Source organism: Taeniopygia guttata, chromosome 2, assembly GCF_048771995.1.
Source record: "Taeniopygia guttata chromosome 2, bTaeGut7.mat, whole genome shotgun sequence".
Taxonomy (NCBI): domain Eukaryota; kingdom Metazoa; phylum Chordata; class Aves; order Passeriformes; family Estrildidae; genus Taeniopygia; species Taeniopygia guttata.
This window is the reverse complement of record NC_133026.1, coordinates 99,099,914-99,121,365: the sequence shown is the minus strand read 5'-3', so window position 1 is coordinate 99,121,365 and position 21,452 is coordinate 99,099,914. Positions and strand designations below refer to the sequence as shown.

Here is a 21,452-nt window from a genome sequence, read left to right as displayed (position 1 = left end):
GGTGTGGCTTTCACCAGCAGGCTCAGCTGCTCTTGGCTAGAGGTGCTCTGGTGCTTGTGGCAATGATGCCCTGACAAAATGCTGTTGACTTAAATCAGAACAGCCTCCTCCCTTTTGTAAAAACAAAACTTTCAAGCAAGAAATAAGTCTGATTGCTTTTATCTCTTTGTGTCTTCCTCTTTGCCTTCCCTTTTAAATTAAAGTGCACATCTCAATGTTCTGTCTTACTTGGAAATCTGAAGGAGTGGTGGGGGGGAGTGGAGAAATAATGATGAAGGAAGAGATAAATGTAGCAAAGGTGGAAGTGATAGTTTATTCATGGCCTTACATCTCTGTTATCTTGATCTGGCCTACTTGAAGACTGTTTTTTTTTCCCCATCCAGGCTCCTTTGATGAGTGTTGATGGTTCTCTCCCACTGCTGTGGCCGCAGCCTGATCCTCTCGCCCCGCTTCCCTCATAGTCAACATCCACAGGATGTATATTATAATTTGTGTGGATGGAAGTAGAAGCAGCAAAAAATAACCTTCCCTGGCGTAGTAGGCAAACCATCCATCTGTTTTCCACCAGCTCCCACATCTCCTGTTTCTGAAGTTGCTGCACCTATTTTGCAGCTGACTGCCAGGCTCCAGCTATCGTGCTGGAACCAACAGGTCAGAGATACTCTTCCACTTTTTATTACCTTTCCTTCTGGGAATGGCTCCATAAACCCAATGTAGTTCTGGAGTTCTGCTGATTTTAATTACTACCCTTTGATTTATAATAGTTTGAGATTTATGTTCTTTTGTTCGGTCCAGAGACTTTCAACGACAAGCCAATGCGGAGATAGCTTTCCATTCCTGCTGCCAATTTTCTCATGCTGTTGAGGAATTCATATAGGCTTAGTTTTAGGCAGGGTTTATTGGGGCTTTTTCACCTCTCTGATATGGCTTATGCCAACTGTTAAAGTCATGAGCCAGTCTGTCAAAAGCATGATCAGCTTAAAGATCATGAGCCTTTAATAAACAGGTTATTTTCTTGAGTCTTTGTAGCCTACTCGGGCTTTTCAGGCTCTTCTGTGTAAGCCCTGCTGGAGGCCTTCTTTAATGTCAGCTGATTCCAAGGTAATCACTTGTTTTCAAAAGTAATGACTTTAAATAGAGGATCATGAGACTTGCAATAAAATTTCAAGGGTTGGCAATGCCGAGTCTCTTATTCTAGAAGCTTTACAGTATTTTAATTTTAATTTATTTAATTTATTTTAATTGCTTTTGTGAGACACCTAGAGTGGCACTCCCCTTCCCCCCACAGTGGCCTCATTTGAAGCAGCTCATGCAGCTTGCGACATGGCTCTGTCAAGGGTCGCAGAGACTCCGGCTTCTTTCCTATGTGACCCAGACGTTCTGTCCCCTGAAATGTGCCAGACAGACAAGAGGTTACTTTGAGAAATAGTTCGCACTTTTCCCAGACTCCGCTGCTCAGCCTTTCTCGCAGATATGTAGCTGAGGTAATGTCACAGTAGATAGTAATTTGTGCATCTTTTCCAGAAGCTGAATGCCTAAGCTAATAAAATCAAGAAACTGTCACAAACTCTTTCCCCCCCACCACGTTTCCTTCTGTCAGTGCTTCAGGAGCATTAATTTGGGCTGTTTCATAGTGTAGAACTGACTTTTTTCCTTTGACTGAAGCAGAACCAAAGGACTTCCCTGCCAGTGTACAAAGAATTTGCTTGAAGATTTTCTGGCAGCAGCAAAGCACATCACTTTTTTTTTGCAGCTGAGCATGGTTGTGTTTCCACTCACTTGCATTGAAAATGCTGTTAGTTACTGTACAAATACCATTTCAAATCATGCTGCCCTGTTTTAAGGCACTTCTCATTGCCCTTATCAAACAGTAGTAAAATCTTTTCTTTCTAGCTCTTTTCCTCATTTGCAATGTAGCAGTAGTGATTGCATGATTCATTACTCTGTGCATGGTGTTTTCTGACTATGTTAAACATTTACATGGTGGAACAAGGTATACTGCTGATGTTCATTACCATGTGCTTTCTGTGGATTGGGTTGGAGTTAAGGGTAGTTCAGCCTACAGAAAGCTCTTTGGGAAACCAAGGGAACAAAAGAGCTGCAGTGCAGTGCCTACCTGAAGATCTTTTTCTAGATGGAGGTAGAACTGGAGATGAATCGGGTTATTCCTAGTTCCTTGGATCTCCTGCATGCCCTAGCAGAGCCTCACATGGGAAGTCACTGCTTGCCCGAAATTGCGTATCATGTTCTTGCTTGGTGGAAGTTTCCACTCGAGCAGGTACAGGTGTCAGCAGAGGTGAGCATTTTGTATCCTGACAGGGATGCTTGGAGAGGCCCAAGGTCAAGTGTTTTCTTTAAAGCGAGAAGAGGCAGTTTTCCTTGCTCAGGTAAGTGCTCTCTGTTTTGGAAGGGGATTTTGTAAGCCTTCTCTGATCAGCCTTTGCTTCTCCCCCACCTCCCCCTTGAGTAATTTAATTTCTGCTTAAAGGAAAAACATTTTCAAATTCTTCTTTTTGGGTTTGTTAGTAATTTATTGTTCTTACTGAAAACTTAGCACCTTTTACATGCACTGCAATTAGAAACAGGGACAGAAACTCTCTGGAGACTGGAGTGCTGTGCAATAGTAAAAAACTGTGAAACAGAGCAAGGTAGAACAGAAAACAAGTCATAAAATGGCCAGGCAACCTGAGTGCTGAACAGCTGCACAGAAGTCTTCAATCCTTGCCTCAATGTGTTGAAATGAAAAAAAACCCAAAAAAACAAACCAACAAAACAAAAGCAAAAAGAGAAGACGAGGAGCAGAGCGAAGGAAGGAAACAGAGATAGAAAGCAAAGTGATTTTCTCACTAACTGCCTGACCATTAATGCCAGAATTTGTCACCTGATCCAACCACTGACTTTCACCCTGCCCTGAGTCCAGCACCATACCAAGATCTACAATCTTACACTGAAGAGTAGATTTGTACATAGCCAAAATGATGATTTTCCTGTGACACTCCACACTGCGTAAACAGATGTCTCCTTTGTTAGTCATTCTTTATGTCTCCTTGGTGCGATGGTCCTGGCTGAAGTACAGTGTTAATACCTTCCCAGTGACTCCTGCTTACCCCAGCTGGAGGTGGAGTTTAAATGGCAAGCAGATGTACACCAGCTCTCCCCTGGCATATCCTGTTTTTTCAGAGATTTCAGCTGAGGCACAGTTTTCACTTGGTATGAATGTGAGACATGCTGCACCAGCAACAGGGAACATTTGGATTTGATTTAATTTAACCAGACTTTGTGATAGACTGGTCTCAGGGGCGAGGAGGCACTGGGGCTTGCATCACCAACTCTCTTGGCTTGCATCTCTTGCTTAGAGATGTCTCCTCAAGGACTCTTCTCCCAAGCAGTGGGTTATAGCTTCCTGAAGCCCATCACTTTTAGTGAAGATGGCAAAAAGTATAATGAGTTTAATTTTATACAGATTCAGTGCTTCTTGGGTGAATTGCAGATTTGGTGAAGCACCAGGTACCTCAGTGCTATAAAGAAACACAATTTAATTTTTAATTTAAGTTTCATTCTTTTTAAATATTTCAGATTGATTTTTATGTCTCTTATTTTTTTATTTGTGCATTTTTTGTAAGTTGGAAGTTGCTTCAGCATGTTGTATGTGCTGCTGTGGTGGCATCTCTTAGCTAAGCTCAAGGGGAGTTTTAGAGGTTGCTGCCTCCTGAGAGCGTAACTCGGTAGGACGGTGGCTTCCTTGGCAAAGTCAGTGCCAGAGCCTTCTGGCTCTGCATCTGCCTGCCGCCACCGAGGCGTTGGCAGAACGGCTGCTGGCAAGGCCAACCTGCTGAGCCATTGCTGGAGAGATCTGTCTGGAAAAACAGCTCCGCAGGAAAAAACAAGCTGGATATCATTATTCTGGACCAACTCAGCGATGTGTTTTGTAGGATGGTGGCGCAAAGAGTTGTGGTGGCTAGCTGTGGTGTGAGTCCACGTGAGTGGTACCCTTGAAACCTCAGCTCGGTGCCATAGCCATCAATGTGTCAAACACCACACGCTACTCAGACGTCTGAGTTAGTGTAAGTACTGACAGTGGGAGTGTGTTATGGAAATACCTTCAACCAACCAAGACACAGTTACAGGCTTCTGTGACTTCCACCAGTTGTCACGTATTTCCCAAGTTAAAGTTTCCACGTTAAAATACGTAAATGTTAAATTAATCAGACTGATTACTGAATTCATTTTCAGAATGTTGGTTAGCTGCTGGTATTTGTGGATTGCTGATTCATCTGGGAGATGCAATGCAGCAAGGAGTGTGGATATGTCCGTTGGAAAAAGAGGCATTTCAGCTGTGTCCTTTAAAGCCTTTCTTCTCTTCAAATAAACACATAAGAAAACACTCTCTGAAAGGTATTCAGTGGGGGTTAAAAGCAGAAGATGTGTTTATGCTGCAGGTTGTTCAATGTATTTACAGCCTTTTTCTGCAGCTCAGTGAGAACTGTGCTGTTGTTTATTGGTCTGCTTCAACAGCTGCTGGCTGAAATTAAAGGAAATCCATTGCCTTGATTTGCAAAAACATTATAGATTGCTCATGCTATGATGAGGTATGAGAGGCAGTTTGAGTGAAGCCAAACACATGTAGCATGTAATGAGAAAACATGTAGTTTGCAACATTCAGATAATAAATATGAATGGATCTGCAGGTTCTTAAGATATAAAAATAGTTTTGTTTGAACTGAATTCCTGATTTTTTTTGAGATTTCTCAGGCCTGACCAAAGGGACTGAAGAGTCTGGTTCAACATTTGAGTAAGTGGTGGTGACTTCAGCTTGTGCTGTCCAGCCACTCTTTCCTGTCCTGAGCTGTGCAAATGCAGGTGTTTTCCACTACAGTCAAGTATTTCCGGGAACTTATTTGGCAGAGGAATAATTAGGAAAAAAAGCAAAGACCATTAGGACCAGTGCTGATCACTCCACATACCCAGTTTAAGCAGAGACTTCTCCACATTCCTGTTTTTCTGGCAACTTGCAGTTCTGAGTTCTTTCACATCCATCTTTGAAGACAGATATGAAGTTGGCAAAAAAACCTCTGTATGCAAGTCCCTCTGACCACTGGCAGTGTGCAATATGGGAAGCCCTATGAAAAAAAAGACCTGCTCCCAAACACCTCCTTATGTTAGCTCATGGCAGCAGTGAACCTTTGACACTTGGTCCACATCCTCTCTGTTCACTGGAAGCCTTGCTGCTGGGAGCCTTGCCCTCCTTTTTCATTTCTTTCCACTGAAGTGGCCGGAGAGGCCACTTCTGAAAGGACAGTCCTTGCAGTTATTGAAAGGTGCAGCTTTTGTCTCATCCAGGATGTTCCCACTCAGTCTCCTGACAGTAGTGACAAGGTCATGGCACACAACATTTCTGAACAATGAAAAATTCTGAATAAATAAAAGCACATAACAAGAAATGAAATTTGTAGGTCATATAGGCGGCTAGCCAGGTTATAATGCATGCGAGAATGTGTGTGTAATTATGTTGTTTTAAAGGTAGAGCAGGGACTTTCCTTGCATCATGTTTAATTTTATTCTCAACATAAAAATATATTGTTGTAATTCACTCAGCATTTATTGTTGCATGTAAGGATTAAATCAACTATCAGACAATGGAAGTCTGTTGCTGCTATGTTTGGTACTGATCCTCATCAGTGGGATACTGTGTTTGGTTTTAGTTCCGTCCCTTCAAGAGACAAAAGTGAAGTGGAAAAAGTTCTGAATTATACGAGATTTCAAATAGGTAACCATAGAAAAAAGACTGGGAAAAAGGGAGACCAGAAAGAACAGAAATCTTTGATATGAGAAATGTCAGTATTTAAGTGTCAGTAATCAATGGCTTGCCATAATTTCCAGAGGAAGCAAAGAAATCAATTTAATGTGCCACAGAGCTGATTTCAGCTAAAAGTCTATTAGATCTTTCCGTTACTGAGATGATAAAACATCATCAGTGGCTACCTGAGGGTTACTCAATGCAGTATCCTCACAAGAGGAGAGAACAGCTTAGACAACCATCAGCCATGGGCAATGTGCATGTGTTTGTTCTTACCTTAGACTAGGAGGGTCGGCCTAGGTAATATGTGAATTCTTCAGCCCCATATTTCTATTTTTTTATGCATGAATAAAAAAACCCTACAGTACCCTGTGGCTAAACCAGAGGGCTTTGTTAGATCACTGTCTGCTCTCCGTGTCTAATTTTATCTCTGTCTGCACTTGGTCTTGCTCTCTACCTCCGGCCACATGTTCTTGCCCACTTCCTTGTGACAGTTCTCCTACAGCTGTGTGGTGACCTAGACTGTAATGCTGACCCAACAGGAAAGCAGCTCAGTAAGAGATTAGTTTACTACAATTTATTCAACTTATGGACCCATTCTGTAGATGTAATGTAAACATTTATAGGGGTGATAGGTAATACTTACATACTCTGTCAGGAATGTTGATTAATGGATAATGCAAGTTACAGGATGGGGTCTTCTAAAATTTTCTTCAGGTCTAGTAATGGTTTGGAGAAGTAATTTTAAAAATTTATCCCTTTTCCTTGTCTGCAAAATAAAAATATTTGTCTAATTTGCAAGAACTGTTGTACAGCATTTAGAATTAAGAGTGGGTAAAAGGCTGAAAATACTGTATTTTTTTAAAGGTCAAAATAGAATTTTCTGATAATTGTGGTACAATATATCTTGAGCTGACATAATTTTTTATCTCTATATGCCAAAAAAATTTGTCTCCTGTGAATTTAGCTAGTAAAGTCAAGGTATCAACTCAAAGAAGAATTTCTTAGACATTTATTATATTTAATGCAGCTTGTATTTTCTTATTTTTATTCTCACTGCATCAGGAGAGGCTTAATGTTTTCTCAAGTGTTTTTGCCTGCACTCTGGAGCAATTTTTGGTCAAAATGCATTGAATACTACAGAAAGATTTGAACCATTTGAACAAAAGGCAAGCCTAATCAGGGGACTGTGATCATGACTGCTTTTCTTCTGCCCAGGGAACTGGAGATTTCAGAGCAGCATGAGCTGTAAACACACTGTGTCATCCCTCCTTAGGCTCTAACAACAACATGAAAGCCCTGATTGGCGGTCTTGGCACATTTTCCTGAAATCTCCTTGGTGTAGAACCTACTAAGGCAAAGGAGTAAACACCTTTTGATCCTGCATAGCTGCAATGGGAACAAAAGTCTGGAACACAAACATGAGTTCAGGTTGGTTTTAGGAGCAGCACTTGGCAGCCCAGGGGGAAGAGTGTTGTGCTTGTCCCTGGAGGCCAAGGGCTGTGTGCTGGTAGGATGTGTCCCGTGAAGGTATCTGATGAAGGGTAGGCTTCCTCTTGAGCTGCTGGAGCATTTAGATGTGGATGGCTGAGTACGCTCACCGAGGGCTTGTGGTGGCAAAGCAGTCTTGACCCTTGTACATTAACACTGGTGTCAAGTGCAGCTGTAAATGCTGAGCAGCCTACAGTGGCTACCTGTCCTCTGACTGTGCACTTGTGTGGTGCTCTCTCTCTGGCCAGCACAGTGCTGACACTCTGGATTACAGCTGGAGGCTGCCACTGTTCAAGACTTCACTGAAATTTCACTGTTTGATCCTTCCTGAAGTTATTATCCAATTTATGGTATGTTGTCATTGCTGGATTATAGTTACCAACTCTAACTGTCCTCCTCTGTAGTCTTGCATTGATTTGCATTTTCTCCAAAACCTGCCTTCCAAGGCTACTGATTATAAAAATACTTAAGAATTTTGGTCTCACTGTAAAAAGGTTAATTTCCAACTCTCTCAGTTGCAAAGAAAAGCTTAAACATATGATCCATGAAGGCTTTGAAACTAGATAAAATTAAAGAAAAAAAAATATTTAAGCTCTCCTGAGAGAAGTGCTGCCACGGTTTCTGAATAGTTTGAAGTGGTAACTCACGTTCTCTTGATTGATTCCATATAATATTAATTTGTTAAATATCTCTCACTATGTTTTTATTCAGTGCCACTTTCAAGACCTAAACCAAATTACTCCAGGCTCTAAGTAGTTTTTTTCCATTGATGACAGTATGTTCAAGCACAGAGAATAATATTGTTAATTAAAAGTTTTTTTCTTAATGATCTTACTGATAAAGCCTGAAAGTACACTGGTAATTAAAAAAAATATTTGGGTTTTATTAATGATGTCTTTAAATGTAATTGACAGGCTGCTTGCCCCTACTTCTCAGTCTCTCCTGTAAGTTGCTAACCAAAAAGAGTTATTAGTGTACTCTCCCCAGCATCACATTTGAGCTCTGTATCAAGAAAGTCTTATGTCATAACTGTTCTTGAAATACAGTTGAACCACATCTGGATTTTCCAGTTACTTGTTTGCATTTATGGTGAGCACTAGGAAATCCAGCAAGAGCTCTGTGAAACTGTGGTGAGAGAGGGCCAGCCCTCTCAGAGACCCAGTGTGCAGTTTTAAGGATTTCCCATTCAATTTTAATAAGAGAAGATTTTGTAAATTGGAACTAATGAGAAATAAATGTAGCTTCAGAAGTTACTGACAAATCTAACTAAACTCAGTCAAAAACATCTTTGTTCTGCTAAACTGTAGTCCAGTATCTTGACAATTGCTCTTCTGATCAGGAGGTCTTACTTAAACATTTTGCAAATTTTCTCTTATGGAGAGAAATCAAGAAGTTTTTTTATTACATGTAGCGAACCTACAGATACCAAGATGCAACATGAATTTTAAACTAGTTTAACTTGGCAGCACCTTTTTGTTAGTCGTTGTGTGACTCCATTAATATGCCATTATTAACTTGATGATTTTTATGTAAGCCAACTTCTCTGTTTTAAAAAAATGAGTAGCTGCATTTCTTACTAGGCAAGTGTAAACGTGGTAATGCAGCGATGTGGCTTTCTTGCTTTTAATGTAAGGTCTCCAGACAATACTTCTCTACAGGGTGTAGACATGCTGTTAGAGGATCATGTTTCCATAAAACAACAGAAGCTTAAGTTGGTGCATTAGGTTTGCTAAAACACATTTGCTTCCCCATCTTAATATTGTTTTCATTGGATACAATCAAATACTTTATCATTCAGATAACAAAGTGTGTCAGCAAGTAATTGTATTTGCAAATTTCAGGACATAATTGTTTGAGCATATGCAAAACTATGGGCAAGGAAAGTTGGTAACCCAGTTAAGATGAGACTGAAAATTTGACTTATTATATATACATGCTGTTTGAAACACAGAGGGAGAGGCAGTGCTTTCCCTGGAAAGAAAGAAGTCAGTAAGGTGTTGACATTGCTCTTTAATATGCTCTGCCAGTACAAAAGACTCGAGGTTTCTTTATTAATTTAATCCAGTTCCAATTAAAGTTTTCTTTTTGGGAAGGTAACAGAAATTATTTGAGAACAAATTGATAAACAAGAGCTATAATGATAATAAAGCTTTTCTTCTGCTTAGAAATGAATGTTTAACAACTGAAGAGGCTGGGAAATAGGCAAAAACCTCAGAAGCAGAAGAATAACCTTACCTATTATTAGGATTCAAGTGAGTCTACAGCACAGGACCTTTGTTATACAGCTGTTCATGGGAATAGTGAGTTAGTTGCAGACCCCTGGCATACTTCCCCATTACAGCAGGGAGGTAGATTTGCAATCTGGAATTAAAAAAAAAAAAAAAAAAAAAAAAAAAAAAAAGAAGTTTAAAAAAGTTTTATTTTGGGGTAGGATCAATTTCCTAAACAAAAACACACCTCTCTTCCTTTAGTCTTTTCTGTCCTGATTCCAAGCCCCCTGACCAGAGCTCAGCTTCTGTTCAAGGCAAAGGGATGCTATTGTTCCATGGATCTTGTACATTTTACCTCAGAATGGGTCAGGGGGGCTGTTTCAGAGGGATTGGAAGCTGGCTCCACATGCCAGTTCCTCAACTAGCCCCAGGCTAGCAGCTGAACTGAAATCTCCAACTTCAATTCCATGCTCAGTAGCACTGGTTATGCACTGGGTGGTCAGTTAGGGTCTATTTTTAGGGTATGAATAAGGATTACGTGTTTCAGCTGTCTGCACCTTTTGTGTAACGCCAGACTTCTTTCCCCATTTAAAGTCTGAGCTGATGAGGAAAAGTGAGTGGAAAAGGTTTCTGAGATCTGTGGTTTCTTAATGTCAGAATAGTAAGGTTTGGGTTAGGTTGCAAGGCAGTCTGACACAGAAGGCTTACTTATTGCAGAATAAGCCCCTGGAGTTTAATTTTATTTGCATTCCACATTCCTTAGAGCAAATAAAAAGTGTGAGTTTTGAAATGGTTTAGATGGATTTTCCCCAAACCTCAAAAAAATCTGTGATCTCATTGTTCATAACTCACTTTGTTAAATTCCATACTTGGACTATAGTTGATGAAGATTGCCTCTGCACTTCTCACAGCTCTGTTAAGTCTATATACATACTTTATTCTGTCAAAAATGGGGTTTTCCTCATCAGGGCTTGTAATACACAGTTCTCACCATCGCGGCAAACTGGTTTTTAGGGGATTTTCTGTTGTGACAGCCTCAATCTTTACCTGTTTCTCTGGTGAAATCTGGTATGCTACATTTTGACTTCCATCTGATTCCCTGATGATACTCAGCCCTACCCTCTGCTGTGCTACTTCATGCTGCTTTAGCAAGAGCTGTTGGCTTGGGCTTTCCATCTCCAGGAGCTGCTTCTTTGTTATTCCTCTCTTGCAAATACATCCTGAGGTTGGAGCCTGCTGCAGAAGGAACAATGCAACCATATACAGAGAGGTTCTGTTTGGCCTGAAAAGGTTGCAATCTAAAAATGAGCTTGATGATGTCTAGACAAGACTGTAAGTATTTAGTACCTTTACAGAGCTTTGCATCTTCAAAGCACTCTGCAAACATTAACTGATTAACATAACTGTGCCATCTGTTTTGATGTTTACATTTTGTGCAGGCAGAATTCCTGCTTTGTTTTATTACCTCTTTCAGGTATGTGGATGTCATTATTATGGCCCTTCAGAGGATGGTAAAGTCAGGTCCACACATGTCTCCAGTAACATTTTGCCTTAAAACTCCAGCCAGTGCCACTGGGGCCTTGCTCTCTGACCTGGCTATGACAGTTGGAATTATTTCCCTCTGAAATTTCAGCCTCTGGTCTGTAGAAAATGTTGTTCCCATGGCTGCTGGAGGCTGCTGCCTCTCTTGTCACTTTGCTGCTGAACTTAACTGTTTTCTCCCCAGCCACGGACAGGCAGGGACACATCCAGCAGTGTGGGAGCTTCTCTGCAGAATGCTCCCAGATAGCCAGCTGAAATATTGTCTCAGGCAGAAAAGGTGGTAGAAACCATAAAGATAGTGAAAAGAAGGTGAAATCTTTGGCAAAAGATTGTTTTTTTTTTCTCCAACTTCATGCATGGCTACAAGAAATGTCATTGTATTCTTCTTTTCCAACTTGTTACTGGAGATTTTGTGTAGCTGAGGGGCTGTACTGATGAGCCAGTGTTAATTTTCCATTTCAGTTTAAATTTATTACTAAAGTTTTCAAGACTGTTTCAAGACTGATTTAAATCAAAGCACTAGCAGCACTGACAAGAATCAAAGCTGAAAACCTTAAAGCAAACCAAAACCACACTCTTCATTTTTTGTCTTTTTTTTTTTTTTTTTTTTTTTTTCCCTTTTATTTTCAACTCCTTACCATTTCAATGTTTCACTGCCTGAGTGGTGTTTCAGGTAGATCACACAACCTAAAACTATTTTATTTCTTTATTTCCAAGTTACTGCAACTTTGTTTCGCAGAAGAGCTCTAATGAAACAAGTGCTCTGCTGTCAGCAGGGAGAGACCGGGAGTGTTTTGATCCAGGGAAAATTGCAGACACTGTGTGAGGGAAGTGAATCGTGAGAGATGTGCAGCGAGGCAGTGCGCTGGCAGACTTTTGCGTCAGTACAGGAGTCATCGTTAAAAATCTCAGATTAAGCTCAGATTAAGCTCAGATTAAACGGTGCCGTGCCATCTCGTGGGAATCTGCCGTGACCAAGAGGAGTCGAGGCGGCTGCTGGGCGGCAGGGAAGGCCCTGCTGTGGCTGCAGCTCCCCTCGGAACCGCTCCACGCGGAGAGGCAGACGGCACGCACGGGCCCGGGAGAAGCTCCTTCACAAATTCCATGTCTGGCATAGTTCACACCATGGTTTTAAGTGTGACCTCAAGGCATTTGCAGGGAATGTCTTTATAAAGCCTGTGAAGAACGTGCAAGAGACTCTCACAGACAAATTTTTACTTAATAAAGCGACAAACCTGCAACATGAGGCTATAAATACATTGAAAAGATGGACTCGGACAGACCTAGGCAGTGGGTGTGGCTTTCTTTCACACTGAATATTTTTGCAGCATTTTTTTCGTTTGTTTGCATACTCACTCCCAGTAGACACATTTTGCTACATTTTCAGGCTAGGATACAGTAGTTGGGAACAAAGCTCTGACAAAATGGAATTCTCCTTTGTTAGACTGTGGCATCAGAAAAGCTGACGTCAAAATGGAATTCTCCTTTGTTAGACTGTGGCATCAGAAAAGCTGACGTCAAAATGGAATTCTCCTGTGTTAGACTGTGGCATCAGAAAAGCTGACGTCAAATGCCACCAGGCTCTGACTAGAAGCCTTTAAAGAAATGTTGAACTTTTCATAAAAGATACACTGTAGAAATGGTTCAGGAAAGGACTGTGTCCTGTAGATCCCTGGGGTGAGGTGAGACAACTGCAATTATTCCCCTCAAACTGAGCCACTCATTTGCCAGAGCAAGGCTAGAAGAAGCCAGACACAGCTGTGAGCAATTGGCTCTGGGTGGCCCTGCTTGAGCAGGGGCAAGTTGAATGAGATGACCTCCAGAGGTCCCTCCTTCCCTCAACCCTTCTGTAAGCCTGCAGTTCAGAGCCTTTCTCCTGTTCCCTCCTAAAGTTCCCTCCTGACAGTTCAGTTTCTTTCATGTACGTGCTGCAGTCCCTTCAGCAGGTTACTCTGGGAAGGAAGAATACGGATACAGAGAATTGCAGACATTGTAACGAAGTTATGTGCAGCCAATTTTACACGATGGAAGAGTGCCTCCTGTAAAATGCTTAGCATTGTTCACTCAGATGGAAGGAATTATGCTGAGAACACGACGCATTCTGTAGACTCCATAGACTCTGGCTTTATACAGAGAAACCCACAGAAATCAGAGTGAATTTTGCATCTGACTAGCTCAATAGAGAGGATATTCTACACCTGTCTTCCTTATGATTGCCCTTATTAGTCCAAACATTTCCCTCCCACCCCCTCCTGAAAAGAACATACTCAATAGCATTTTTATATTCCATAAAGGAAAATGTTTCATATAATCTATGTGGCTACTTCTGTCATCTTAAGTGTTTCTTCCAGCATTTTGTATTCTTATGGACCCATATCTCATCTCCCTTTTTTGTTGTAGACCTCCACCCCTTAGTTTTGGGGGTGAAACCACAGTATCAGTGTCTTCAATTAGACTATAGCAAGATCCCACACGGAGTGGGGAGCTTTATATTTTTAGCCAGTTTCCAAGTAATGTCATTCTATAAACTAATGGTGATAAGCAATCAATGGCCTTACATTTACATCTCCCATGAACAAAAAGGGAGGAGATCTCTCTTACTACAGAACCATGATGAAGATGCTGAAAGTCCATATAAGATGAAAATTATTTGCATGTAGGCACAGAGGGAAGCACTGTGCAAGCATCTAATTGCAGCACTCCCTGCTGACTGTTTTTAATGTGTTGGTTTTATTAAGTATTCTTAATATGAAGCTAGACTTTTGCTTTGGCAAAAAATTTTAAGAGAAACAGTGGTTTTAATTCTCGGATAACTGAAGGGCATGCAATTGGGAAAGTCTGTCTGGATGCAGATTAGGTGTATTTTTTCCCCTGTAAAAAAATGATAATAAATAGGTTTTGTGGTCCTGAATTGCCTGACTGGCTTTTTGTGTTGTCTGTGTGTGTGAGTGTGAGTGTATGCACAGTATGTATGGCTCTGTTACATCTTGAATTTTTGGTTTCATATGTTATGCTATGCATTGCTTATGAGGGACAACGTTTGCATGACAAATTGCAAACCCATATGGCATCATTTTTTAACATCCTGTACTTTTAGGTGTTTTCAAAGAACTGTGCCTGAGGAGGTGAAGAGGGGAATCTGCTGGTGACTTCTCACTACAAGTGGTGTCTCTTTAAAACACTGCTGTCAAATAAAAATGGTCATGGTTCAGTCCTAGATCAAATGCAATACAAAAGTGACATAACTTTGCATATGGATATATGGTAGCCATACATAATTTGATTCTATGATTTATCCGACTAAAGAGATTCATAGCTTTGCAGGGAAAGAGACACATGTTCATCTAGTATGGAGGAATTGAGATTTACAAGTCTTAATGATGCACCATTTCTAGTTAGGGATAATATTCTGCAGATCATTATTAGCCATCTTAGCAACTCCTTCTGAGCTCTTCACAGTTACAGCCTGACTCTGGCCAGATCTGTGGCTTTACTAAGGATAGTAACTAGTAATTAACTGCTTTCTCTCTTTAGTGCTTAGCTCAAATAGTTTTTAGGGACATGAATGAAGCATGATGTAGCACCATACAGATTTATCAGCTTTCACTTTAAATTACTTCTAAAATGCATGCTTGTCTTTGTGTTCATAATTAATGTTTCCATCCCGACTTGTGGCTGAGAAACCTTTATATTTAGCAACACGATGACTTACTTGTTCTACACAAATCTTATGGTTCAGTTCTCACAACAGGCTAAATATTTCGCTTAAGGTAATTACCTGACTTCAAAGGAACTTTCATAGAAAAGTAATAATATCAAAAAGAGCCTATATGCTATAAATAGGGTATAAAATTCCACATTAAAGATGTGTGTATATTACAGGAATCTTCAGAGCAGTGTGAAATATAATTAGGGCCTTCTACCGAGGCATGAAATTCTCTGTAATACATGCTAATCTTATTTGCTTGGAATGAGGTGGGAATATACCTATCAAGGCATCTTTTGAAATATTTGAAATCTTTACATCTGAGTTTCCAGTTATACTTGTCTGACTTGATCTTTTCTTTTGTCACTTTTTCATCCTGAAAGGTTTATTTGTGAATAAGCTTTCTCTTCTGCACCAAATCAGAAGTGTGAACTTTCAGTAGGACAATTAGAATTTCAGTAAGATGTAAAATGCTTTTTAAGAAAAGAGGAAGAAGAGCAATATAATGTGATTATGTGCTCTTCAGTGTGTGTTGATTGCCTGCAAGGTTATATTGTAGTTTAAGGCAAGTCAGGTCCTTCGATGTAGTGCCTGTTCTTTGCAGCATCTTGTTTTTCCTACAAGCAGAAGTCTCTTAAAAAAGAACATTTCTAATTAACATACATATTTTCTGACAAAAGCATATTTTATTTATGTCCTCAATTCCCTCTTCTTTTGTCACCCCATAACGGAAATATTTGTCGAGGGCACATCTTCAGAAATAATGTTTTAAGGGAAAGTATTGATTGGGTGAATAAGGATTAGTACACTTACCTTGTGATTCCTGAAGGAATGGTCTGCTCCCAGTGCTGGCCATGGAAGTAGCTCAGGAATAAGGCAAAGGAAAAACGCTTTTGTCCAGAACAGGGACATGATCTATGGAATCTAAAGCAGTGCTTTTTGCTTGGAAGGTATTGTTGAAGTTTACATTCTACAGATGGACGAACTGGGACAGAGAAGGACTGGTAACTCATCCAGCAAATTACTGATGTGGGGAGAAAGGGACCGAGCTGTCCTGTCCCTGCTGGACTCATGGTTGCCGTGTATGGTTCAGGTGGCTGAATGGAAGATGGTTTGGAGCAGCACTGATTTGGTTATGGTTATGTCTCAAGACATACAAAATGTAGTCACTCAGCAGAATACTGGGTTTGTAGACTGGCTGTTGCTTTACTGAGAGTTTGGGAAAAACTGATAGGTGCACAACAATTAAACCCAGAAGTTTATGGGTGTCTTGTGATTTATTACAAGACTTGAGTAAAACTGAAACCACGTTACCTGAATTAGTGTTTTACATAAGTTCTCAGCTCATTTTCATCTTTATATTGCTGGGCAGGCTTTTGCTGTTCCAGTAGGACGTAAGAAGTTTTGAAGTGTTCCTCAAGATGTGCTTCCCACAGCCAGTTGCCATTGGTAGTCATCTTTGTAACTTGCTGCTAAAATAAAATTAAAGTCAAAATACACTCACGGTTTTCCTAATAGTTAAGTTTTGTTTAGTTCCAGGTGTCAGTAGCACTGCTCTAGGAGGCCTGGCTTCAGTGGCGTCACTGCTATGCCAAAGCTCTGTGAAATATTTTTCTGTTGAAAAAAAAAGGATTTGCAGTCGAATAGTCTACCATGTTGACTGTAAAAATTTCTGGGAATCTGGAAACTTCCAGGAGGAGACTGGGCCAATTCCCTCCCAACATGCTTGCAGACAGTGCAGTGGAGTCTGGGACCCTCATTTGCAGAGCTCCCCGGGATCTCACCTGGACACCTGCCCTGGAGAGCTCCGTTGGATCAGGGGCTCACAAGCTTGGGGGCCTGCAGCACTGCTGGGATGCCCCAGAAGCCTTGAAAGACAGCCAGGGGCAGTGGTTAAGGAAACCCATCTTCTCCATACTCCGACTCCCTTGAAGTCAAGAAAGCCAACTTATTTTGAAAACTCAGAGCAGGAGCCCTGTCATGGACAGCTGTGCTTCTGAAAACCTACTCTTAATACCACAAAAGATAGTTTTTCAAATTAGGGATGACTCAAAAAAGTTGTGTGTGTGTGTGTTTGTTTTGCGGGGATTGAACTGAATGGAACTGGACAGAATTTTTAGATAAGGAAAGTCTGTCCATACTTACTATGTGGTGTGGTGTGATACTATTGTCAAGTTTCCCCTTATTCCAGTAACTAGACATATGAATTTAATACAGGGCCTTTATTTTATTTACTCAAATGTGGTATCAGCAAGCTTAAGACGCAGAGGGACCTTTGCAAATAAATTGTTTTTATTGTTTAACTGAAGAAAAATAGGATGATTGGGACCATTTGGGACATGTGTGCTTTGAAGTTCCTCCTAAATTTTTTCCTTCTGACTTAACAGAACAAAATCAGGAAAAAAAAAAAAAAGCAATAGGTTGAGACCACGCAGACATAATAAATTAGGTTCCATAGCTGTTTTAATTTAGACGGGTTCTTCCATCTCGGCATCACCGTTGCATTGTTTACTCGGGAAAGAAGTCACAGCGATAAACAAACAAACACAAAGACTTACGGCCAGTGGCTGCCTGCGTATCACTTAGCAACATCAATATTTTTGTGCACAAATAAAGGTCTGCTGCATGGTGCCTGCTGCCAGCATGTGTGCGTGTGCGAGCATGTGTGCCTCTGTAGTGCTGACCTTGTACGCAGAGAGATCAGTCTGTCAGTGATTGGTCACTCCTTAATTTGGATGTCTAGACATTTCAGGCCGCGCAAGCGAAAGGCAGACATCTAAAGACGTGAGAAGAGATTCTAAGGGATACCAGGGCCTTAAAATAATTCCCTGTGAAACTGCAAATGTATTTTGTTCATTTTAAAAATATATGGGTACAAGTGACTGAATGGAACGCGTGACTGAAGGCTTTATTTTTTATTATCACTATTAATTAATGTTCTTCTTGGATGTTTTCACATGGCTGTGATATAAATAGTAAAGCTTCCTTAAAGGTTATCGGCAAGTGTGAGAGAGTTAATATTATGATTGGTCTGCTGGCTGGAAATATGTTTTCTTAATTTGCTAAGAACCACAATCCAGAATCCTTAGAAAATAAATGAACCATGTTTAAAGGAACTACCAAATTTTAATTTATAACATTAAAACTGTGGTCAGGAATGTAATCTCTGAGAATGTCCGGATGAATAGGAAATTATTGACCATCTACGTTTTATTCAAAACATCTCTATGTGCAAGCAAATGTGTTTATACCCACATGTAGAAAAGGCTCAGTTCTGCTAAATGCTGAAATTCCTCAATTCCCACTGATGCCGTTGGACATTTGAATGTTTCCAGGGCATTAGTCCTACGTTTCCAAAACAATGGCATGCACATACATTTTCAAAGGCCCAGATTTTCAGCTGCTCTTTAAATATATGCACAAATGGGGCAAATGATCACCTAGTTAACATTGGCATGGATCGTTGTTTGGGATATGGGGTATTTGTATAATTAAATATAGTTTACATTTTGGTAAAAAATGTTTAAATTTAGAGAGCCATATCTATTACCTTAATAATATTTTACTGTATTAATAAGATCTAGAATGTTGCAGAGCTTGAAGGAGTTATTAGTATCCTTTGGAGATCTGTTTTAGTTTTCTTTGGTTTTAATTCTTTCAGTCCTAAATCCCAGAAAACAGCAACTGGTGCTTGAAGAGCAACCAGCATTCGGAAGCGGGCACAAATTATTTTGAAAATATTGTGAAACAGTTTGATTTCAGTACTGATTCTTTCTGTCCACTGTCAGAGTATTCCCATATCGGAAAAGGTATAGCATCACAGAAGAACTTCCATACAACTGTAGAGGTGTCTGTATTACAGGTGTGCTGGTGCAAACTGCTTAGGTAGGACTCACACCTGTAAATGAACCAAATGTTCTTGTGCAGAAACAGGTCTTACAGCTAGTTTGTACTGTGAGGATCTGCACTACAGCATTTGCAGAGTGGTTACCCAGCTGTAGCTATATTGATGTGACACTCATCCTCTATACCCTCCCTCTCCCCTCAAATCTGTGGGACCAATACTTTTCAGCACAAAAGTCCATTTATTTTCAGGTAAGTCTCAGCTTTAATTATGTGAGGAAATTGTTAATCTAGAATAGCTCCAGGTTTTCTTTCCTACAAGATTGCCCTGTTCCTTTCTATTTTTTTTTCCTTTCCTAATACTTGGCTCAAGTAATAGCTTGAGCAATAACTGCATTAGTTCCTGAATTCTGTATCAAATGAAGAGCTGGCTTCCCTGGGCAAACATCCCCAGATTTCTGTGGATGTGGAGGCAGAGAAGGAACCCACACAGACATGTGATGGCAAAGCACTAACACTGACAGGTCTCTTGATGTTATAAGTACTGTCCCCTGTGGTAAAGCTGTCCCATTTTTAGAGGTAGGCCACAATTACTGTATATTCCTTCCTCTGTTTCTTCAGAAGATGTCTCTATGCAAATAATTAACATAAAATCAGACCCTAAACCTTATCTAACTTGCAGTGCTAATGGAGGTTTTCATGGAGCCGATTTAAATGTGCCAGGAGGACATTTAAAAACAGGGAAGAAAGTGATGTATTTTTAAGCAAATATTCTTTAAACACTTTGAAAGAATGAATTGTACTTTAAAAATCATTAACTGGTAAAATAAACAGCAGTGGAGTTTCCATCACTTGGCCTTCCTATGTGCTAGTGTGTTAAATTATTTGCAGTATTGCCTGCTACTTCATGTGATTTTACTGTATATTCTGCAGTTTTCTGTAAGTTTCAACTCTGAGGTTCTAATGATTATCTGAGAAGCTCATGCTACTTGTTAACACAAGAAAATTAATGGAAAAAACTCTCAGAGAGACATTATGGAAAGAGAAGGTGGTATCTGTTTTAAACAAAACTGGTTTGTCCCACACTCGCTTGTAATTTTCATTCCCACTCTCACAACCCCCATGCTTTTAAGAAGGGGGCAAAGGGATGTGTGCCCAAGAAGTGATCTGGCCAGGATCAGTTTGGTCCCTTGAAGGATACTCACCAACTTCTCACCACGTTGCTTGACTTATGCATCTGTGATGCCTTGTTTTTTTTGTGTAGGCCTGCTCTGCTCTTTGGCAATCAACACACTATTATCCTTTCACTTCTTATTCTTGCTTACCTCATCCTAGGTGAATCTCAGCTTGCAGGCTGTTTCCAGGGTTTGCCTGCTGTGGGTGTCTTCCTGGCTACAGTCATCTTCCCTTTTGGGTGAACAGGAAAAGAAGGGGCACATAGAGCATGATAGCGTGATGCAACCTCCCTGCTGTCCTCTACCTGTCAGAGAACAGGTCTTCCGCTAATCCATGCTGTGGGCTTCCTAGGGCACCAATTTTTGGTGGTGCAACCACATTCCTCAGTTCTTCTCTGTTTGATTGCTATCAGTGTGTCCATGGTTCTCAAAATGTTTCAGGGCTTTTCCTGTGACTTTGCTTTATTGCCCTTCCTTTTGCTTTTACTGACAGGCTGTTTCTGTTCATGCATTCTTCAGACCAATATTAATATTTCTGCTACAAATGCTAAAAAACTAAAAAAAAATTATAGCGAGAAGTATTTTAAACTATGACTTAAAGAAGTACAGATTTAGGTATCAGTTGAAAAATAAATTTCATATAATGCTTTTGTAATGGTTTTATAGCTGTCTGTCTTTTGGGTTTGGCATATCTATAATTTTGGTTGCCGGTGTTACAGCTTAAACAAGCCAACTAGGACATTCTAAAACATTTCATTTTCTTGTAGTCTAGACATATTTTCACAGACAGGCCAGCTACAGCTAAGGGTCTTTGTAGGTTTAATACAACCCAGATGCTTCTTCTTTTGGGACAGTCTTAGAGTTTAGCGACCCTGAACACAATATATGAGGATTATTCATTTATTGGCCAGATTGGCAGAACCGAGTGGTTGCTGCCTTGTTGCAGTCATTTTGCTCCCATTCTTGTGCTGCCTCCTGTGCTTTGCTGGCATCCAAAATTGCTTACAATTTCTATGATCCAGTTTGTTGCATGTGGCTGCTCAAAGGTTTCTACCACTGCAACAGAATGAGTACAGCAAGATAGGGAATATCTGGAAGCTGCTCATCAGACTGTCTTGGGATTTTCTTATCTATGTCTCTGGGTGCATTACATCAAGAAGGAGGTACTGAATATGTGCCCAGCACCCATAATGCAATATCCTAATATTCATAAGCTTCCATTAATGTCACTTGTCTTTGAATCTTTGGAGACACATCATTAGGAATTGTCTTGTCCTCTGAAACGCTAGTGCTGTGATATGAACTGATAAGAATTTGAACAAAACTGTGGTTTTTGAATGCTCTTTGTGGTTTCATGTATGATTTGACTAGATGTATTATTTAGCTTGGTTAACCTAGGCATGTAACTGAGCCCATGTTCTATAAATGGTCAGATTTAACATTTGCATGTTCCATTTGTTAAAATTATATTTTATGCTAGGAGACACTTAACTCTCTGCATTCATTCAGTAAATATGCAGTGTGTTGCCATATCAGGTCCTTTGACAAGCTATTACCTAAATGAGCCTCACAGAATTGTTTTAATCCCAGTTCCTCCCTATTTTTTTCTTCCTGTCTGTAGTGTTCCCAGCAGTGCAGTAGCCAGGATTTGATTTCTGTCAGAAATGATACTGCTTCAGTCTCGTCTC

General features: G+C 40.3%; 1 protein-coding gene across 3 annotated transcripts in view; it reads left to right on the top strand.

Moving 5' to 3' along the window:
• LOC100223646 (low-density lipoprotein receptor class A domain-containing protein 4) overlaps nucleotides 1-21,452 on the top strand; it is a 327,058-nt gene that overhangs the window by 199,534 nt on the left and 106,072 nt on the right. The gene's annotated exons all lie outside the window — the stretch shown is intronic.